Source organism: Prionailurus viverrinus, chromosome E3 (genome assembly GCF_022837055.1).
Source record: "Prionailurus viverrinus isolate Anna chromosome E3, UM_Priviv_1.0, whole genome shotgun sequence".
Lineage (NCBI taxonomy): Eukaryota > Metazoa > Chordata > Mammalia > Carnivora > Felidae > Prionailurus > Prionailurus viverrinus.
The window spans coordinates 39,667,643-39,689,884 of record NC_062576.1 but is presented as its reverse complement, the minus strand read 5'-3'; positions in this window follow the sequence as shown (position 1 = coordinate 39,689,884).

Sequence of the window (22,242 nt, the reverse complement as noted above, 5' to 3'; positions counted from 1 at the left end):
ACCAGAGGCTCTAAGACACATTTCTTCCCCACCTGCTCACCCGTGCTCCGGACGGTCTTGGGCGACGCCTGTCGTGATGTAATTATTGTTAAATAGAAAATCGCAGGCCCCAGATGGCGTCGCTTAGGTCAAGTCTCCCACCTGGAGTCTGGGCCCTGACCTGGGTGCACTTTCCAGCCTGTCCCGGAAACGAAACAAGGCCTGGTCGGCGCCAGTGAGGGCCTCTGTGCCCAGGCCTCGCCACCCACCTCAGACCCCCGCCCTGCCCCTACCTAAAGGAAAGCGGCCTTGCCCGCTGCCATCTTTTCTTTTCTTTTGCCGTTAACTCCTTGCCCACCCTCTCCTTCTTGTAAAAAAACCCTCCGTTTTGTGCCACTCAGAGCTCCCCGCTGCCCGATCCTTGAATCGCTTAATAAAGCCCATCCGATCTTCAAATTTACTCGGTTGGATTTTGTTCCTTAACGTTATCCATACTCTCACAAGCGTCCCAAGAGTTGGGTGAGTGATGTAGCCCGCCCAACAGTGACTCCGCTAACCCAAGGGCCCCGGCCCCTCGAAGCCGCCTGATTTCTAATCTCTAGCTGCTCAGCCCGCGGTCGCCATGGACACCAGCTGGCCATTTCGGACTGGATCTCCCAGCTCTGGCCACCAGCACGCCCGCCACCTGCCCCGCTCCCTGCCGATAACACAGGGACAGCCCACAGGAGCTGGCCGTGTCTCAGAAGCTGGCTCAGATTTGGGGCATGTGCGAACCCTCTGTGTCACAGTAAACCTCCCTCGACCTTTTTGAGGCAAAGGGGACCTGCTTTCAGTCCACTTAGCCCACCGTGTCCCCCGGGCGCCTCCCCTCCTTAGAGGTGGCTGGAACATTCTATGGACAAAGGCCGAGAGGCCCGTCCAGGTTCAATGCCAAGAGCTCAGGGCTGACTGCAGCCGTCAGCCCTGGGCAGAGGGAGCGGACGGTGAGGGGCAGACCCCTCAATCCCGCGGCATCGGTCCTTTAGGGGACAGACCAGCCCCGGGTAGCCTCTAGTTAACGCCTCGGGCAAGCTGACAGCAGCCTGCTCTCCAGAAGGCTTCCCGCCTCAGTCACACACACCCGGGATGCTCTGGAATGTCCCCTTGCCCTGTGGAGTGGCCCTCAGAGCCCCGCTGTCCCTCCCCGCCCCCACCTGTCTGCCTTCCCGGGGAAGGGGCTGCTGGGCCCTTCAGAGTCTGGTTCTCCTGGGGACTTCCTCTCCCACTAATCACCTCCCTGTGTTCTTGTGCTCAATTCTCCAGCTCCTCAGTCCACGCGAGAACCCTTCCAGAAGGCAGTGAGGAGGAGACACAAAGGATTCAAAGTAAACAAAATCCCTCAATTACCTGGAGCGTTTGTGCTTAACATTTGACAATAGCCACGATTCCCCCGTGAGCCAACCACCTGGGAGCCTCAGCTCCACCCACCAGGCCCGAGGCCTCACCTCCCCGCCACGACCACCGCCCCGGGGATGCGGCGTGTGCGCACGTGTCCCTCACGTCCACCCGTGTCTGTGCGTGTGCACACCTGCGTGCGTGCTATTTGGAGCCCGTTCGACTCCTGCGTCCCCGTCCCTTAGAGGGAAGGAGCCTGAGCCAACAGCCAAGCGCGCAGGAAGGTTCTCCCGGCCGAACTTGACTGCAGCAGACACAGGCCCCTTTGTCTTCTCTTTCTCTGGCCCCCAGAGGCGGTGTGTGGAGAGCTGTAGAAGCCTGACCTTTCTGATTATACAACCCCACCCCTGCCCCCCACCGACTGCAGCAGACAAAGGAGGTTCTCATGTGCCTGGTGGGGGTGGGGGGGTCCTGGTGCCTGGGGTGGGGGTGGAGGTCCTGGTGCCTGGGGGAGGGGGGGTCCCAGTGGCTGGGGTGGGGGTGGAGGGTCCTGGTGCCTGGGGGAGGGGGGGGTCCTGGTGCCTGGGGGACCAGGTGGGGGGCACTGGTGCCTGGGGGTGGGGGAGTGGGAGTGGGTCCCGGTGCCTGGGGGGTGGCAGGGAGGGGCACTCCATACCTCCTGAACACCTAGCCGCCCTGCCCATCCCGAGGCACAGCCGAAAGTCTTTCCAGGGCACCTGCCAGCCACGCCTGGTCAGTCCGTGTACCTGGTGGACCTCTGGCAGCTCCGGGACTAGTGACGCCTCCGAGGGGCGAGTCAGGGCCAGGAGCTGCACAGCTCAGTGTCGTATAAGGAGGAACAATTCGGGGCCAACACACGTCTGTCCAGGGCTGAGCCGCTACGCCGATGAGGAAGTGGTTACAATTTACTCAGATGTTCCTGAAGGCTGACAGCTGGACTTCTGCCCAAAGGCCCGAGTGCTTGGCGACGATAAGCGGGCACCGAGCACAGGATAAACGGTCCCTTCTTCCACCTGGACCCCGGGCTCCGGTCCTGCGCGGCCTTCGTCTCTGGACTCGTCGGAGTCCCTGGGAAGGGACTCCCAGGGACAAGCTTCTCTCCCAGCCCGCAGGAGAACCCCGTGCCGGGTGGTGCTGAGGCGCCGGGCACTTGGGGCGCGGGGACACCCGGAAAATGGGAGAGTAACACCACCAGCAGGTGTGCGCGAGGGTGTGGAAAGGCGTCTGCCCTGCCCCTCCCCCCACGCCCTGCGTCCTCAGCTCAAACAGGATCCTCTGCAAACACCTGGTTCTGTGTCCCCAAAGGCACCTTCTGCAGCTGGGTGTCCGCTTTATCAAGCTTAAACCCTTTTATACCCCTAAATGCATTTTATTTTTATTTTGTAAGGTTCATGATTTTTTTAGTAATCTCTACACCCGATGTGGGTCTCAAACCCATGACTCCAAGATTAAGAGTCACACGCTCCTCTGGCTGAGCCGGCCAGGTGCCCCTGCCTAAATGCATTTTAAAATGCTACAAGTAGAGGGGTGCCTGGGTGGCTCGTTCAGTTGAGCGTCCGACTTTGGCTCGGGTCATGATCTCGTGGTCTGTGGGTTCGAGCCCCGCGTCGGGCTGTGTGCCGACAGCTCAGAGCCTGGAACCTGCTTCGGATTCTGTGTCCCCCTCTGTCTCTGCCCCTCCCCCCCTTGCACTCTATCTTCCTCTCTCCCTCTGAAAACTCAACGTTAAAAAATGTTTTAATTTCCTACAAACAAAATCCTCTATACGGACTCATTTGCATCTGGCTTCTTCCATCCGGTGTTAGGATTTTTTTTTTTTAATTTTTTTTTTCAACGTTTATTTATTTTTGGGACGGAGAGAGACAGAGCATGAACGGGGGAGGGGCAGAGAGAGAGGGAGACACAGAATCGGAAACAGGCTCCAGGCTCCGAGCCGTCAGCCCAGAGCCTGACGCGGGGCTCGAACTCACGGACCGCGAGATCGTGACCTGGCTGAAGTCGGACGCTTAACCGACTGCGCCACCCAGGCGCCCCGGGTGTTAGGATTTTGAGGTTCATCTGTGTTACTTGAACTTGACTAGTTTGTCCCTCTTTCATTGCTGAGCAGTATTTCATTTTATTTACACTTGGTGCTGTCTCTCCAGGTCCGAGCCGACGACCATTTGGGGGCTGTGTCAGCGCTGCTGTGGACAAAGTGGACAATCGTGCACGAATCTTAGTGTACGTAGAAGTTTTCAGTCCCCTCGGTCACCACCTAGCGGCGGCATGGAGGACGCACGCGGGAGGCATGTATCCGAGTTCATGAGGGACGAGACGGCTTTCCCGAGTGGCCGTGCCGGCCTGCATTCCCGCCCGCAGCGTGGGAGCTGGTGTCTTGGTGTGTCAGGTGAGGAGGGGGTCCGGTGACTCGCGGACACCTCATTCCCGGGGCTCCAGCGGCTCTGCCTGGGCTCACCCGCAGGCGCACAGAGACCACAGACAAGTGCAAACCGCTGTGAGGCTGGTCCCTGGTTCTGTAGGCGCTGGATTTCTCCGAGGCCTTCATTTTCTCGGTGGAGGTTTCGAATGTCCCTGCTGCTGTGACATAAAGGTCCTCGGACAAAGAGACGAGAAACATTTCAGGGGCGCCTGGGGGCTCAGTCGGTTAAGCGTCCTACGCTTGATGTCGGCGCAGGTCGTGAGCTCAGGGTTTGTGGTTTCAAGCCCTGCGTGGTCCCACTCTGCCCTGGCAGTGTGGAGCCTACTTGGGATTCTCTCTCTGTCTCTCTCTGCCCCTCCTCCGCTCATGCTCGCTGGCTCTCTCACTCTCTCAAAATAAATAAATAATCTTAAAAGAGGTTTTTTTAACGTCGATTCATTTCCGAGAGGCAGGGCCTGAGCAGGGGAGGGGCAGAGAGAGAGGGAGACACAGAATCCCAAGCAGTTTCTAGGCCCTGAGCGGTCAGTACAGAGCCTGATGCGGGGCTCGAACTCACAAATTCTGAGATCAAGGCCTGAGGCAAGTCGGACACTCAACCCAACGAGCCACCGAGGCTCCACACTGAGCCTGCTTGGGGATTGTCTCTCTCTCCCCCTCTCTCTGCCCCCTCCCCCACTTGTGCACATGCGCACTCTCTCTTTCTCTCTCTCTCTTTCTCTCTCTCTCTCTCTCTCTCTCTCGAACTTAGATATTCTTTTTTTTAATTTTTTTTTTTTTAACGTTTATTTATTTTTGAGAGAGAGAGAGAGAGAGAGAGAGAGACAGAGCATGAACGGGGGAGGAGCAGAGAGAGAGGGAGACACAGAATCGGAAGCAGGCTCCAGGCTCTGAGCCGTCAGCCCAGAGCCCGACGCGGGGCTCAAACTCACGGACCGCGAGATCGTGACCCGAGCTGAAGTCGGACGCTTAACCGACTGCGCCACCCAGGCGCCCCTCGCACTTAGATATTCTTAAAAAGAAAAAATGATACAAAATAAACCGGCTTCAATCATAAATTTTATGTGTATTTTACCACAGTAAAAATACCTGCCAACCTCGTACAGCATGTGAACTGATGTGGACGACATCGCAGAACGCCTCCTCCGCTGGAAAGCCCCAGAGACACGGGGGGCTGGGGGCAGAGAGCGGGAGCGCAGAGAAAATGGCCCTTGCCCAAAGGCGTGGCGGGGTCCGGGCACAGGCCTCCAGGGAGATGGACCCCACTCTGGACCCCCATCCGACTCCCGTGGGGTGAGAGGGAGACCTGAGGGCTACAGGGCACACCCAAGCAACTTGTCCGTGGTCCTCAACCTTGGCCTTCTGCAGTTTGGGGCCAGAGAGGTCTTTGTTCGTGTGTGGACGGGAGGGCCGTGCTGCGCATCGTAGGATATTTAGCGAGTTCCCTGGCCTCCATCCCCTCGATGTCCGTAACGCTCACCCAGTTGTGACAACCCCATGTCTCCCCACACGCCAAAGGTCGCCTGGGGGCACCGCCAACCCCACTTGGGAACCACTGCTCTAAACCAAGGGGGTTGGTCCTACCCTGGAAAACCTGTGACCCCGTCAACAGCGCTGACAGAGAAATCCCTCCGGCCAGCTGGTCGTCTTGGGTGGGTCTCCGCAGGCTCCTGATGGACACGAGGCCCTGGAAACGCCGAGCGAGGCCCCTCGCTGAGGACTCTGACCTCCGGCCGGCGGGGACAGGCCGGCTGGGGGGTTTCTGGCTTCCTCGTTTCTGGACGCAGGCTCCGGGCTCTGTCTAGGCCGGGGCTTGTGTTGGCCGACACGGACTCCTGCTCCACCGCGGGTAAGGCCCGCGCTATCCCTTCCCCTCCCTGGGTCCCGGCTTGCTCATCTGTAAAATGGGCGGCCGCCTCTTACTCTCAGCAGGACCAAACGATGAAGGAAGTCGGGCCTCCTGCTCCCGCCCACAGTCCCTGCACTCAGCCAGACCTGCTCCTGGCCCTCCCTCCCTCCTTCCAGGAAGCCAGAAGGGCAGCCAAACCCACAGAGGAGTTCGCAGCCTCTGGCTCAGGCTCGGCCCTGTGGAACCAACAGCCCTTTGTCTCCTCCTGGGGACCTTTCCAGAGAGGACTTAGCCCTTTGTCTGCCCCAAGGCCACCTCCGCCCCCTCCCCTGGCCTCACAACAGCCCTACGGGGAGTCTCTCCGGGCCTCTCCAGGCTGCCCCTCACCCCTTCAACCTCCCTCAGCGGGGAGCGCCAGGGGCCCTGAGCTCTCGGGTGGCGGCCGCGGTGCGGAGGGGGCGTGGAGGGGACGTGGCGGATGGGGCTGGTTGGCTGTGCACGGGGCGCAGGCTGGGAGAACTGGGTCAGGGAAGGGGCAGAGGCTGGCTGGGGGAGATGGGAGCCAGGGCCGGGTATCCCTCCTTGGGCATCTCCTCGGTGGGGGGGGGCGGCAAAGTGCAGAAGCGGCCGCGAGGGGCTGCTCAGGACTTGTCCCGGGATTGAGTTCGGCCTTGGCCACTCACTCCCTGAGTGACCTCGCGCAAAACACGTCCAAGCCTGTGTCTTCAGCTGTAAAATAAGAATAAAGCAGAGATTCGATGTCATGAGGCCTGGCCCGCGGGAAGGCTCCAGCAGCAGGTGTTCGTAGGAGACCTCGGATGGGGCAGGGGGAGCGGAACTTTTTTGTTTTTTCTTTTTTAAGTAAGCTTCATGCCCAACGCGGGGCTTGAACTCTCGACCCTGAAATCCAGACCTGAGCTGAGGTGGGTGGGTGGGCATCTCTCGCCACCCCTCGTTGGCTCTCCCCACGTCCCGCGGGCCCGGCCTGGGCTGCGGGGCGCACCTGTCTGGGGGCTGCGGCCAGGAACTCGAAACCTGAGTGGCCTGTGCTCTTCCCAGGAGGCCCCGCTGTGGAGTCACTTTTAGAGACTGTACCGCAAGCCCTGGGGAAGACAGTGGGGTCATTGCTGACAGGTCGTCGAGGCTCTGAGCTCAAGGCTCAAGGCCACAGGACTATGGGAACAGAGCCCCACGGTCCCCCCGGGAGCCACTTAGGGAACAGACCCAGGGCAGTCGCCTCCAAGGCCCGGAGACTGCACACCTTCCCTGCACGCGCTCCGGTAAACGCCGGATGCGCGTTCGGTCCGTGTCTGGAGGCTCTTTGTCTTTTCCTTCCGCGCTTCATCATTCTCTGGTGTTCCCCCGCCCCGGCGAACGCGAAATAAAGACTACGAGCAGGTTGCTGCTGCCGCTGTTTCGCTGGCGGAGGCAGCCCTGCACACCCGCTCGGCCTAAGTGTCTGAGAACTCGGTCTGCGGGGCGCGTCTACACCCCACGCGGAGAGTTGCCGGCTTCTTGCGAGAGCCCGTCCAGAGGCGGAGGCTTCGGGACCCCTTGCGGTGGACGCAGCTGGGCAGCGCCTGGGTCTGAGGGGGCGAGCTGGGGGCCCAGACCAGGCCGAGCGGGTACAGGAGGCGCTGGGGGCTGGCGGGACCCGGCTCGGCCTTGGGAGGCGAGGCCGGAGGGGAAGGGGGGGGCACGAATGACCCGCCTGGAGGCTGACCCGGAGCGGGGAAGAGAGGGGCCCCCGGGAAATGGAGTCTCTTCCAAGCGCTGCATCCCTTGGGTGCCCAGCGTATGAGAAAAGGCAGGGCCCCTCGATGAAAACTTCTAAGGGGCGCCTGGTGGCTCACTCGGTCGAGGGTCTGACTTGATTTCGGCTCGGGTCATGATCCCAGGGTGGTGTGGGGTCGAGCCCCGCGTTGGGCTCTGTGCTAAGCATGGAGACTGCTTGGGATTCTCCCTCTCTCTCTCTCTCCCTCTGCCCCTCACCCCTGCTCACGCTCTGTCTAAAAAAAAAAAAAAAAATGTGTTAACAATTTCAGGATGTGCCCGTCAGAGCTCCCTGCCAGGCAGAGGCCCTTCTGTGTGGCCCTACAAGTGGCAAGCCCGTGACACAGTTCTGGTGCTGTCTTCTCGTGGAGTCGCTGAAGCCTGGAGGGAAAGGCTCCCCTCAGGTGCCCTTACCCAACCTCCAGGACCCCTCCCGCCTGACCTCTCCTCCCCAGAGCCTCCCTGAAACCACGCTGTCGTTCCCAGACTTCTCGAAGCTCCTCTCCGGTCCTGCCTGCAGCACCCGAAGCGTCTCGGGTTAGGGTTGCCACATCCAGCAAAAGACACCCAGTTGCATTTTTTAAATCTTTTTCTTTAATGTTTATTTATTTTTGAGAGAGAGGGAGAGGGCGAGCAGGGAAGGGGCAGAGAGAGAGAGGGAGACAGAGGGTCTGAAGCAGGCTCTCGTCTGATAGCACAGAGCCCGATGTGGGGCTCGAACTCACAAACGTTGGGATCGTGAGCTGAGCTGAAGTCGGATGCTTAGCCGACTGAGCCACCCAGGCGCCCCTAAACTTTTCAATGTATATTTTTGAGAGAGACTGTGAGTGGGGGAAGGGCAGAGAGGGTGTGGGGGACACAGGATCCAAAGCAGGCTCTGCACTGACAGCAGAGAGCCTGACATGGGGCTCGAACTTAAGAACCGTGAGATCATGACCTGAGCCAAAGTTGGATGCTCAAACTGAGCCACCAGGTGGCCCCACCCAGTTAAATTTGAATTTGAGATGAACAATGAAAAAATTTTTTAGTATAAGTATACCCCGTGCAGTGTTTGGGATATACTTATACTTAAAAAAACAAAACAATATTTAGGACATAGTTACACGTTTATTTATTTAAAAAAAATTTTTTTTAACTTTATTTTTGAGAGAGACAGAGCATGAGCAGGGGAGGGGGAGAGAGAGGGAGACACAGAATTGGAAGCAGGCTCCAGGCTCCAAGCTGTTAGCATAGAGCCCGACATGAGGCTCAAACTCACAAACTGAGATTGTGACCTGAGTCAAAGTTGGACGCTTAACCGACTGAGCCGCCCAGGCACCCCTGAGACATACTTATACTTTTAAAAACTCAATGTTTGATATATACTTTGGTAAAAAGTTATTTGTTGTTTATCTGAAATTCAGATTTAACTGAGTGGCCTGCATTTTATCTGGGAGCCCGCCCTGAGATGTGTCCTGGGATTCGAGAGCAGGAGTCAGCTGAGGTAAGGAACAGTCTAGAGCTTGGCCGGACGACCATCGGGCCATCCCTCTTGCCTCTTTTCTGCTGTTCACCGGTCTCCCTCTCCCACCCGAGAGGTTCAGACCCTCCGGGGACACGGCCGCCACATGCTCCCAGTCCTACTCATGACGACACCAGCCGCCTGCAGAGCCCGACTGGCCCATCTCTGGCCCTGAGAACGAGTGGCCCAGCTGGGGCCAAGGCGCACCTCTGGTCCATTGGGATTAGGTGAGGGGGGACAGGTCAGAGGGTCCCAGTGGGGCTGCCTCGGCCTCAGTCCAGGTAGACTGGAGGAGGGGGCCCAGAGAGGGGTTGTAGTGAGCTGGGCAGACCCTGGAGAAGCTGCGGCCCCAGGAGGAGCTTCCCCCAACACTTAAAGCGTCTTTTTTCCACCAGGAGAGCAGAAGGTCATGGCCCAGAACATGCTGAGCCCCAAGTGGCCCTGCTGGGACCCACGGGAAGAGACTCAGAGGCGGCTGTGGGTCTCAGACCCACATGAGCGGCCCCTGGGGCCCGAGTCTCTGGACACTGAAGGGGAGGGTATATCCCAAAGAGGCCTCTGCATCTTTTCGGAGGGAACAGGCCTGAGCTGGGGTCTGAGGACAGGTGAACAGAGCACCTGTCTCGGGGACGGAAGTGCACGTGGGGAATCAGGCGAAGCCCCAGCAGCTGGAGGTTTGTTACACGGGGAAAGAACCGGCCCCTCCCGAGAGATGAAGCCGGCTACCTGTCCAACGCAGACAGTGGGTAGACGGCAGGAAGGACTTCCTAGGCGAGGGGCCTTTGGAGCCGGGAGGGAGGGGTGCACGGAGGCCGGGTGTGGGGAGAGGGCCAGGGAGCCAGCCTCCCTCCGGCCTCCAGCAGAAGCAGCCCACGGTGAGGAGGAGCCGTCGAGGCCACACGGGGTGGAGCCACCTGCCAGCCCACGCAGGGTCTACTGCCTCGCGGAACCCACCTCGCGTGGGGACCGGTCCAGGGGTCCCCCACCTTGACCAGGCAGCCGACGACCCCGCCCGGGGGGGAGACCCGCTCAGGGAGGCCACCTGCTGGGTTCTGAGAGGGGCCTGGGTCCCCTGAGGCGGAGACCCGGTGACCCCGGTGCTGGTGGCAAAAGGCGAGGCCGGAGCAACCCGGAGTGCACGTTAAATAAAGGTTCACACACACACACACACACACACACACACACACACGCGCGCGCGTGCGCGAACCCGCATGGGCCTTGTCACTAAGGGGAGGGGGCCTGGGGCGCGCACAGCTCCCACGCCCCAGCTCTGGCCCCTCTGCGGTGTCTGTGCGAGGACCGCACCGTGGTGACCCCGAGGTCCTGAGAACAGGTGCGGCATCGCCACAGCGCGGGTGTGCTGGCTGCCCAGGGCGCGCGCGGGGTTCGCCGCGAGAACCACGCGGGACTTCCGGCCAACTGCTCACAAATAAGGACCATCTGGGCCACGGACCGGGCTTTGCAATCAGTGGGCACATCTGCCTCTGAGCTGGCCCCTGCCCCCCGCCCCGTCCTGCTCCCTCGCTTCCCGAATCTAGTCACAAGGCGGTGACCGCCGTGGACCTGGGCGCTGTGTCTTCAAGCCAACACGGTCCCGTTTCTGACCGTCCTGGTTGCCATACCAGGAGCCCTGGGAGGTAAGGTGCCCCCCTGAAGCAGCCAGCCCCAAGAAAGGCCTCCGAGAAAGGGGTCAAGAGTCTCCTGCCGAAAACAGATTTCCCTTTTAGAAATCCACCGGCAAGCAATTAACTATGCAACGGGACCACCCCTGGGCAGCATGGAGCAGGGGCCGGGGTGGGAAGGGAAGGCCCCCTGCCCCCACCGTGGCTTTTCCACGCAGCCGGAAGAGTGTCCTGCAAAGTCACCCCCGATGCTTGTCAAAATGTGTGCGTACCGTCAATGTGAGGGGTTCGGTCAATACCTGTGCTCTCACTGCCGACAGATTAAATGGCAAGACTGAAAACAGCCACAGTTTTCAAGCGGTGAGGGGTGTCAATTTCAAGATATCTGGACAACGGTGATCGATATAGCAAGGTCACGGGGAACACTGTCTTCAGCTGTCTCTGGCCCTGGCCCTTGCCCGTGCTGGTCCCTCAGCCCGGACCACCTGCTCCCCTTGTCTCTACAGGGCCGGGCCTCACTCAGCCTCTGGGCTCAGATGTTGCCTCCTTCGGGAAGGCTTCCCGGAAGCACACCCCCATCACTCAGCCTCTAGGCGGGTGCCTATGCATGAGGTTCTGCATGTGTCCCCACAAGCGCAGATGCCACAACCACTGCCACCACCTGTTTCTGCCTCTGTCCCCCCACAGGGGACCCTTCAGCTGGAGACACCGAGTCTCTCCTCTTTTAAAAAAAAAATATTTATTTTTGAGTGAGAGAGAGAGAGAGAGAGAGAGAGAGAGAGAGAGAGAGAGAGTATGTGGGGGAGGGGAAGAGAGGGAGACACAGAATCTGAAGCAGCCCCAGGCTCTGAGCTGTCAGCACAGAGCCCGATGAGGGACTTGAACTCACGAACCGAACCGTGAGATCATGACCTGAGCTGAAGTCTGTCGCTCAAGTGACTGAGCCACCCAGGTGCCCCTCTCCTTCTCTTATCCCTGAGTGGCCGGGGGAGCCCAGCATGGATGAGGCCTTGGCCAATGTGTGCCGAATGAGTGAATGACCGACTTCCCTGAGGCCCGGTGCGCACTCAGAGAAAACTGGAATTGAACTCGGGCCATCGGAGGCCAGCTGGATGGGCCTCGGGTAGGGACGGGGTGGGGGGCGTCCTTGGAGCCCAGACTCCTCCGAGACTGAGGATCTTTGAAGTCCAAGGGCTGCACAGGTAGGGCCTTCGTTCTCGGCAGAATCACCAGGCCCCGGGATGTCAGACCCACCTCTGTCCTCACCTCCCACCCCCGGCCCGGAGGCCTCATCCCCCTACCAGCTCGGAAAGCTTTGGTCACACCCCGGGACCCAAGGACCACACCTGGAGGCACCATTCTTGCAGAAGCTTTATTTATTCGTGGATTGAAATTTGGGGTCCAGGCTCAGTGCCGTCAGCCCAGCACGAGCCACCTTGACCCAGGTTGACCCAAGCCCCACCCCTGGGACCCAGGAACACTCATTCCGCTGGTAAGGTACTGTTTTGCAGGATCGTGTCCCAGAACTCTAGAGGATAATCCCACGCAAAGCAGAGGCCCGTGATGCCTAAAAGCTTGCACTGGCCACAGATTCCTGTGAGCACTTTCTCGAACAGGTCGGGGTAGACGGAAAAGCAGTTGCCATCGTCCTTCCCGAATGTGGCAGAGCGCCCTGTATCTGTGTATAGCTTCAGGGACCGGAGATACATTTTGTAGGAGCCAGTTATCCCTATGATGCGCTCTCCCGGATAGAGGATGAATTCCTGCGGAGTTCCGGATGACGGACAACCAGACACAGTGGTCCAGGAGGGTCCATATCGCACCTGGATACTGGGAGACAGGGAAGCGTTGGAGGCCCAGACCTAGGCCGAATCAGCACTCCCCAGGTGCTCTATCGCCTGGCAAGGACAGCAGCCCTGTCTCTACAGGTACGTGTCCCCACGCACGTGGATTTGGGCTCCTGACACAGAGGTCCTGGTCTCAGACCCCTGCCCTGATGCTTTCGGGCTCTGTGATCTTGGGCTCATCACCCGGCCTCTCTGGGCCTGTGTCCTCACCTGCAAAGTGGGAGTAGTTCGGGGGGTGGGGGGGGAAGTCCCTGAGACCGTTGATAAGGGGAGCTTGGAACACAGTGCCACTCGGGCGGTGCCCCCTGCTGTCACTGCTCACAGTGGGGAGCTGTCCCCGGGCCCAGCTTGCACCTTCTGAGCCCCAGATACTGAGCAGACCAGGTCACAGGTCAGAGAAGCAGGTGACTCCCTCGCTCCCCTGGGAGAGTTCCACCAGCTCTGCCCATCGGGGTGTCCCTGACCCCCCACGCCTCCTCCCCCCTGCCCTGCCCACACTCTGTCCCCTACGGTGCTGGCCGCCCTCCCCAGGACTGTACGTGCAGACCCAGCGAAGGCACAAGGGGAAGAGGTGCTAAGCCCTCTTCCCAGGGTCCCGAGGCCGTGGTGATAGGGCTTCGTGGCCCTGCTCCAACTCACCTCTTCAGTATCCCCAAGGAACCTACGGCCACCCGGATTCCGGTGATTTCGTATTCATGGTCTCTGGGTGTGCTGAAGTATTTGCCTCCTCCCCTCCCGTACATCTCTAGATGGATGAAGGGACGGGGTCAGGGAGAGGAAAAACCCAGACGCTAATATGTGGCTCATCCCTGCCCCGGACCGGGTGCTGCCGTGCAGGGACACGTCAGGGTCCTGAGACTAGAGTCAGTCTGCGGTCAGGGCCGGGCCCAGACCCGGGGCCTCCCGGAGCGCGCAGGCGAGGGTGGCCGCTGGGACCAGAGGGCGCACACCCGCCAGACTTACGTGCTGCCAAGCAGGTGCTCCACAGGAGGGCGAGAGTCAGCCTCAGCAGCATGGCTTCTGGAAGGTGAGTCCCAAGGCTCCTGCAGAGAAGAGAAGGACTCGGAGAGGGGCCCCGTCCGGCCCGGCCAGGCCCCGCCGTGGGGCGCAAACACAGCCTTACCTGGCGGGGAGAGTCCTGTGGCCCAGTCCCGGTCCTGCGGAGTCTTGCTCCTGGACACTCCGCCTGGCCCTATATACCCTCCCCGTCCCCGTGGGCCCCCGTCCAGAAGGAAGGAACAAGGGCCACCAGGGGGGAAGAAGGAGCTGGGCGGTGGGGGCTCTTCCTGGGGGAATCCCAGAGCCATTCTGCAGGAGCCTTCCGGACACGCTGTGTTTATTGTCTCGGCCCCACGGCCTACACAAACAAGACGGGACAGTGACAGGTTTTGTCTGTCGCTTCTGGGTCTCTCTCCCCAGCACGTAGACTAGAGCTGCACTTCAGACGTGGGGCGCTTTGCTGAGAGCCCTCTCCAGCTGGGCCAGAAAGGTGTCCACCCCATGGGGGAGCTGCCTTCTGGAAGCCCACAGAAGCTCCCTGGGGCCCGGGGGTCCCTGCGTGGTGCACAACCCGGCTCAGGACCTCATCCAGGCCCGCGTGGAGCCTGCGGTCCCCTGGGCTTCCCCGAGCTCAGGCTGAGCTCCCTGTGACCCTCGGAGAGCTGGGCTGTGTGCCTGGTGCCAGGTGGGAGAGACCCCAGGTGACACGGCCTGTCACCTTGCACACAGTGCCAGTGTTTGCTTTGTGCAGGGAACGCGTGTGGCTGGGACAGGCTGGCCTCAAGGGGCCTCAGGCGGACCGGACGGCAGAGGTGACGGACTCAGGCACGGATCGGGAAGAGGGCGGTTCTCCAGGCCAGTGCCCCCGACGGCCGCTGGGGTCAGGCCGGGGTCAGGCTTAGCCGGGAGGTGACGGTACTTGTCCGGGGCTGGGGTTCTGAGGCCCCTGCTGCTGCTGCTGCCACCGGTCCAGGCTCCCTGTGACCGGTTGGAGCTGAGGCCGTCAGGGCCTCCACCCTTCGAGAAAAACCACCGGGTCGCGGTCATCAACTCGGGAGGGGGCACTGGAGCCACACGGCGTCCAAATCTCGGCTTCCCTGCTTCCCGGCATCCCGTCCGGGGACCTCCCGTCACCCGAGTGCCGCGATTGTGCCATCTGATGTCTGTGCAGGGGCCCAAAGACTCAGGCGTACCGCCAGGCGTACGGGGTGGTACTTGGCCGCCTCCTTTGAAATTGCAGAATATCAGGAAAAACACGCTGGTGCCTTTGGTGACGAATCACAGACGGGACGGTGTCGTCAGCGGTGGAGTTCCACACGGCCACGAAGAAGGCATGGGGCCGCTCCCGCGGCACTGCTCCTCGGCCCCAGGCACCAGGCTCGGTAGAAAGCAGGGTGTTGGGAAGGCCCCAGTAGGTCACAAGAAAAGGGGTGCGAAGAATGGCCTCGCGTGTGCGCTGACCCGCTCTGGAAGGGCCGCTCACCTCACTGGGATCGCTGGGATGGCCGTGCTGGAGGGTGGGGGCGGGGCCCCGTCTACCGGGCACCTCCCGCAAGCACAGCAGGTTTCTGGGCCAGGGGTTCTCGGACTGAGGCCCGCAGGCCCCATCCAGCACCCCCGCCCCGCCTGTTTTAGTGCGACCCATGAGCTAGAGCGCTTTCTACATTTTTAAATACTTAGAAAACCATTGAAACGAAGAGTAGCACGCGAAAATTCTACGGCATTCCAGGGCCGTTGCCCGCAGATAACGTTAGGAGCACACGGCCAAGGCCATTCATTTGTGTATCGTCTGGGGCTGCTGTCACCGCACAGCAGCGGAGCCGAGCAGTTGCGACAGAGACTTTGTGACCCGGAAAACCTAACACGTGCGATCTCGGGCCCTTCACCCACAAAGTCAGCCGATCCCGGGTGGGTCCCCGTTGCCCGCCCTGGAGCAGAGGCAGCCTCGTCCACAGCCATTCACAACCCGCCTTCAGAGCCCCTCTCTGCTCTGGCCTTGGCCCTTCCTTGAGGCCCTGCACCCGTCTCCCTCGGGAGGCCCCTTGGGGCTCAGGCCCCTGCTGACTCAGGTTGGGAGGTAAGGGCTCCCCGACCCGTCCTCCCAATGCTCTCGCAGCTCCCAGGGGCAGTCAGGCCCACAGACGGGGCAGGTGTGGGGCGGAGGGCACGGGCAGCTGAGTCTGTCCACAGGCCCCCAGAACCTGCAGGGGTGGGGGGGCCGGGGACGCAATAGGCCCGGGCGCCCGGCGGGCATAGCTCTGGAGGAAAGGCCTGGCGGCCACACAAAGGGCACTCTGTTCCGATCCTGCCACAGCCGCTGGGCGCTGTCGAAGGTTTTGCTGCCAATTCACGTGCCAGGCTGGCTGGGCTTCGCGCCCAGAGGAGGGTCCGTGTGGACCGGAACTCCGGGAAGCACCACCTGGGGTGGGGGCTGGGAGAAGAGCCGGCCGCTGCCCAGACAACGGGGGTGACAGCACGGGCCCGAAAGTGCACGCAAGGTGCGCGTTCAGAGTGCGTGAACGTGCGCTCACATACGGATGCGTCCTCCCCACGCGCCGGGGTTTGCACACGGCCCGCACACACACACACACACACACACTCGTGCACATGTCTTTCAGAAGGTCAGCCCTGCCCCCTCAGCTACCTGCCCAGCGCGGCCCTGGGGAGACTGAACACACGCCCTTTGTCCCTGGGGGTGGGGGCATTTGCAAGGCGGTGACCTCAGCCTGCCAGGAGCGGGACACGGGGACTTCTTTCAGCAGGGGTGGGAGATTGAGTCCGATCTCCCGGCCCTCTGGTGCGGGGCTGGGGGGCACCGCTCTGTGCCCGCAGCCTGAGGCACAGAGGACGAGAAGGCCTCAATGCCCGCTGATGCCACGCTCCGAGCTGAGCATTTTTCTCCACTCTGCCCGGAGAAGCTGAGCGCTTTTAGTGGAACGCCGGGACACCCGAGCGCACGTTTTGTCTCATCTTTTATGGGATTAAAATCGCTCTAGTGCGAGTGTAGAAAAAAAGACGGACCATCCCCAAGCGTCAACTCCAGGGGGGGCAGGACATCCAGGCTCCGATTCCCCGAGGCCGTCCTGGCACACGTGCGCGTGACCCGGTGCATCGGTCAGCTGCGGCTGCTGTGACAAACAGCACGTCACCTCCCTCGGGCCTCGCCTCCAAGGGCCATCGCGCTGAGGGTGAAGGCTTCCGCACATGAATGGGGACACGCACACGCAGTCCACAGCCCTGGTCGGCGTCTACCCGAGACTCCCCTGGGCTGGCACCCCTCCCCCACTGCTCTCCTGACCTCCTCCCGGGGCCCTTCCCGCTGACGGCACCGCTGACCTTGTGGGCTCAGCACGCTGCCGGCCCCGGGACGTCGCTGCTGCCCGAGCTTCCGACCCGCCCACGTTCTGAGCCTGCTCTCTGCTGCCTGTGTGCCGCCACTCCGGGCCTCTGTCTCTTGCTCTGTGGACGGGCCCCTAACGGATGCCCCTGCATGAGGTCGTGAGGCAGAAGAGGACGGTGTGCAGGTCTCAGCAATCTGTCTGTGTTCCTGAGGATGCGGTCAGATGGCGCCCCCTGTCCCTTTCGGTATCAGGTGCCGGGGCCACATCAAACCGGTTTTTGAATCACGCGCTCGGCTCCTTCCCAAGGATGGTCGAGCCCTCCCTGTGCGGGCTGCCGAGGGCAGGAGCCCCGTGGGGGCGTCTCTGGGCTGGGGGGCCACCTCCCGATAGCGAGCGGACGCCATCCACACCGCACCCACGGGAGGGCCCGGAGCTTCCCAAGACCATGGCTCTCCACCAAGGCCAGGGGGTCCGAGTGGACCCAGGCAAGCTAGAGTCTTCCAAGTATAAAGTCAGCAGACATTCTCCCCAACATTTTACTACGCAAATATTGGAGCCTGTTACAAAGTTGAAAGATTTTCACAGCCGACACCCGACCTACTCACACTCGGCCAATTGCCACGTTACTGTTTTTGCACCGTCGCGTCAGTGGATGTCCGTGTGACCGGCCGGCCACCCCGCCGCGGGGTCCCGTTCTGGATGCACGACAACCTCAGCTGCAGACCAGCGCCCCTCCTCTCAGACACCACATCACGCGTGTCACAAAGGAGACGTTGTATGGGGCTGCCCCCCCCACTTTGAAGTACAATTTTCATGCAAGGGAATCACAGATCTGGAAGTGTCTACTCATGGGGTTTCGGCAGACGCACGTAGCTCTCTCAGCCAGGCTTCTTTCTAGCCACAGAGCACGCCGTCGCCCCAGAAAGCTCCCTCCTGCTGTTCCCCGTCTGTCCGCCCGCCACCGGGCAAGCCCGGCCACAGCAGACATTCTTGACCTCGTGACGCTGTAGGCGCATCGAGGGGATTATCCACTCTTTAGGGAAAAGAATGGGTGATGACATTAATCTGACCGGGAGCTCACATGGTAGGTTGAGTTCATTTAAATACGGGCCAATACATACCTGCGGGAACCCTGGTCCCAGTGTGAATACAAAGTTACAAAAGTTAACAACCTTTGGACCAACGAGGACGTGAGGAACAAAATCGGGAGGGACAACAGCGGCTTCCCGAGTGTCCCAACAAATGACCACGTCTGGTGGCTCCAGACAACAGAAACGGATCCTGTCCCGGCGCCGGAGGCCGGGGTCCGGCATCCAGGCATCCGCTGGCCGCCGCGCGCAGCCCGAAGTCTCTGCAGAACGTTCCCTGCTTCTCCCAGTTGGTGGCGGGTGCCTCTTGGCTCCTAGCTACATTCCCGGAGCTCATCTCTCCCCCCCGCCCACGGGTGCCGTTCCCCCGTGTGTGACTTCTCTTTTTCTCTCTCCTGACAGCTCTGAAACTGCTTTCTAGCCAAGATAATCCCAAGATCTCTACCTTGATCACGTCTGCAAAGAAAGGCCCTGTTCCCGATACGGTCACATCAGTTGTCCTGAGCGGACATATCCTTTTGGGGGGCCACAATCTAACCCGTTACAGGGCATCAACCGGTCAGCCTGAGGCCTACCTGGGAGCCTCTCCTGAACCCCAGACCCACTGCCCCCGACGTGCAAGCGGCCAGAACCCCACCCCCAGGCCCCCTGAGGCCCTGGCCCCCATCCACCCGACCCCATCTGCCTCTCTCCGGTGAGAGGCCCCTGCCGTAGAGCTGGGGCGCAACTCTCTCAGAGAATTATTCTCTTTGTAAACATCTTGCTGTGTTCTCTGGAGTCTGGAGGTGTCTGGGGGGAGCAGGCACGTGTGTGTCCAGGTCCCCGCCCGGCCCCACCCTACCTATGCTTCCTCCTGCCTGCCCCTGAACCTGCCTTTCCAAACAGACTTCTGGAACAGTGTTCAATCAGAAAAACGGCTATTTCCAGAGGGTGGGGTTTAGGACCTTTTTCGATTTCTCCCCTGTCCTTTGTATGGCTTTGATTTCTTTGGGTAAGACTGGACCGCTCCTACAAAAACAAACTGATGACATTTTTAAAAATTGGGATGCTTTTTTTTTTAACCTATAAGCTTACCAAGGCCATAGAAGTGGAAGCCCTCAGTGTCAAAAACACTGTAGGAAATAGGCCCCTCTTACTGTGTTGGAGTCTTTCTCGTGGTTTAGAAACCTTTGAAAACAGGAAGCCTGTGTGACCAAAGCACCCATGGAAAAGTTAGCCTAAGAAATGATTAGGAGGGTGCACCGAGATTTATAAAGATTTACATGGAGGTGCTGTTTTTTGTTTTTTTTTTAACCTCACATATGTATTTCAGAGAGAGGGATAGCGGGGAAGGGGCAGAGAGAAGGAGAGAAAATCCCAGGCAGGCTCTGCCCGGACACTGCCGATGCAGGGCTCGAACTCAGGAACCATGAGGTCACGGCCGGAGCCGCGATCAAGAGTCGGACGCTTAACGGACTGAGCCACTCAAGCGCCCCAGAGCTCTTTTCACAAACAAGTCTGGCTCCGCGATCACAGAGCCACTTGGCCCGTGATGGTAAACGGCCGTCCCGGCAGTGGCGTTTGTCAGGCGGGAACCAGCAGCCCCGGGCAGCATGTGACACATCTTCAAGCTCCCGACCGACCGCGGCTCCTGCACAGGAAACCAGCCTGCTCTGTGGGCAGACGCTCTGCGTGCGAGGCTTTGCACCTGGCCTTCAGACCGGGACAGGGACAGACCTCCTGGGGGCGGAGAGAAGGGGTCCGACACAGAGGCTGCTCAGGCTGGACACGGAATGGGGCACACGGCAACGGGAGGCAGGGGGCCGGGGTCCTCCTCCCACGGAAACAAGTGTGTGCAAACTGTGTTTCAGGCACCTGAGGTCCCCTGCACCCCTGCATTTCCGTGGGCCTGCTCGGTGAGCAAACATCCAACGAGGAAGCAGCACTCGGTGCCCTTCCGTCCCCTGCAGGGAGCGCCAGGCGGCCGCAGCTCGCCAGGTGCCCCCTTGTGGCAGAGAGGGCACACGGCGGCGGAGACGGGAGCTGAAAGACCAGAAGCCACCTGATCCGGGGATCCTACATGAGGGGGCGGAGGGCGGGACTGCCAGGACCCAGCTGGGCCCAGACACACGGGGCAGCTTCTCACACGTCTCTGGTGAATCTCCCCAGTCGCGGGTTCCACGGGAACCCTCAGTTCACTTCGGGAACACTGCCCACTGCATATCCTTGTGCAGGTTTCTTTCTTTCTTTAATGTTTATTTATTTACTTGGGGGGGGGGGGCGGCATCCAAGGGGGAGGAGCAGAAAGGGAGAGAGAATCCCAAGCAGGCTCCATGCTGTCAGTGCAGAGCTGGACACGGGGTTCGAACCCACGAACCATGAGATCATGACCTGAGCCAAAATCAAGAGTCAGACGCTTAACCGGGTGAGCCTGTCAGGAGCCCCGACCCCGGAGTATGGCCGGAGTCGCAAAAGATGAGTCCGCAAACAAAAATGCAGTTAGGCGAAGGCCCTCGTGCTCGAGCGGGAATGAGGCCCGGACTCCAGAATGAAGCTTCTTTTTATCAGGATAATTGCTAAAAACTACGTGCGTCAAGTCAGCTCCGCAAGCGTGTGAATCAATCTAATGGTTTAGCTTTTCAAGGTTGGGTTCCGAGTTCACTGGTTTCTGTGACACTAGGAAGGGTCAGGTGTGAAGGAGGGTCCGGCCCTGGACAACGTCAACGGCGCTAGGCGCTCCTTACCGGCCGCAGGGCGTTCAGCTGTGTAAACGTGTCCTAAGGCCTTGCGCCTTCTCCAGCCCTTCCCTTTGGAAGTCTTTTCCTTTGATGCTTCTCTCCTGCCTCTCCCACCCCTCTCACAGATTTCTGATGCGTTTTACCTCCGTCAGAGTCCTAGAAAGGTCCTGCGACAAGCAAACGAAGTTCACTCTCCCAGAAGTCTGTGGGCACGGGATCGCTTTACAAACAACGTCTATTAACAGCCTTTGGAAACAAGAGTCCGTGGAAAAACGCGTGAGAAGCCACAGCTGCGGGGCACGTGGCGCGGAGGCGGCCCGTGGCCAGGGTCTCCCGCCGGGGCCTCTCGGGCTGGGAGCTGGCGTCCTCGGGCCACCCGGTGCTGATGGGGAGGAGGCTGGTGGTGACAGGTGGCGACGATGACAGCCGATGCCTGGCGTTGTCCTCACTGCTTCACTCACTAGCGGGTTCACTCCCCCGGCGGTGCGGAGGGGAGCGCAGGTGTGAAGGCACTGGGTGCCGTTCTCACCCCCGCCGCCGGGCACAGAGTGGCCGCGAGACAAACGCCGCCTCCGGCCGCCGCGCAGCTACGAGCTGGAGCGCACACTGGCTGATTTGGGACCTTGGGTTTGCTGCCCTCACCCCTGGCGCTCCTGATTGTCCTTCGTCGCTTTCCAGGACGAGACACGTGACTTCCACGCCCCATTTCCACTGCCTTCCACCTCTCTCTTCTGACCGCTTCCGGTTTAAGGACCTTGTGATGACACTGGTCCCACCTGGGCCTTCCGGGATGACCTCCCCATGTCCCGTCCTTGGCTCATCTGCAGTGTCTTTCACCACGAAAGGGACATCCTCAGTTTCCAGAGACGGGGATGCAGACAAGCAGGGGCCCTGTGTTCTTGGCCACGACAGGTACGTTCCTCGGGGAGGAAGGCGGGCGACCACCGGGGAGCCTTCCTGTCCGAGAAGGACCTCGTGCTGCCCCTCCTCACTTGTTCGCTGGGTCTAGAGTTCAAAAACCTAAATAACTCTTTCTCAGATCTCGGAGACCCCGCGGCACCTCCTGCGAGCGCCGCGCTCCAGAATCCCGGCACCGTCGCACGGTCGCAAGCGGCGGCCCTGACGTTTGTCCTTAAAAAGCGGCGCAGGAACAGCGGTTTGGTTGGAAGCAGGTGGCCTGAGTCTGCATCTGTGGAGTCCCTTCCCTAAGCCTGAGGAAACGTCCCTTGTCCACACACCATCTCAGGAGAGTGAGGGCAGTGGACTCTGGAGTGAACCGGGGACCCAGAGCTGCCCCGTGGTGACCCCGGGGCCCAGCGTGGACGGTCCCCCAGGGCTCACTCCCACCCCGGCCCGGACCCGTCCAGCATCACCTGCACCGCAGGACGGGGAGGCGGGCGGCCATGGCCAGACCTCCCGGAGCCTGTCACTGATTCCCGGAGGGGTCACGGAGTGTCTCCACCACGAAGGCGCGTGGCTGCACCGTCGTTGCTGGGCCAGCACAGGCTTTAGGACCGCCCACCGAAGGACCGCAAAGCTAGCGACACACTGAGAGGTGGCACGAAGGACCGTAAGGGGCGTGACGAGCCGGATGACAGAGCGGAAGGAGCGACGTCGCAAGGGAGGTCCGGAGGAAGAGCAGGCGGCCACCAGGCAAAGGAGGGAACATTCTAGACAAAGGGAACAGCATCTGCAAGGACCCCGAGGCAGACAAG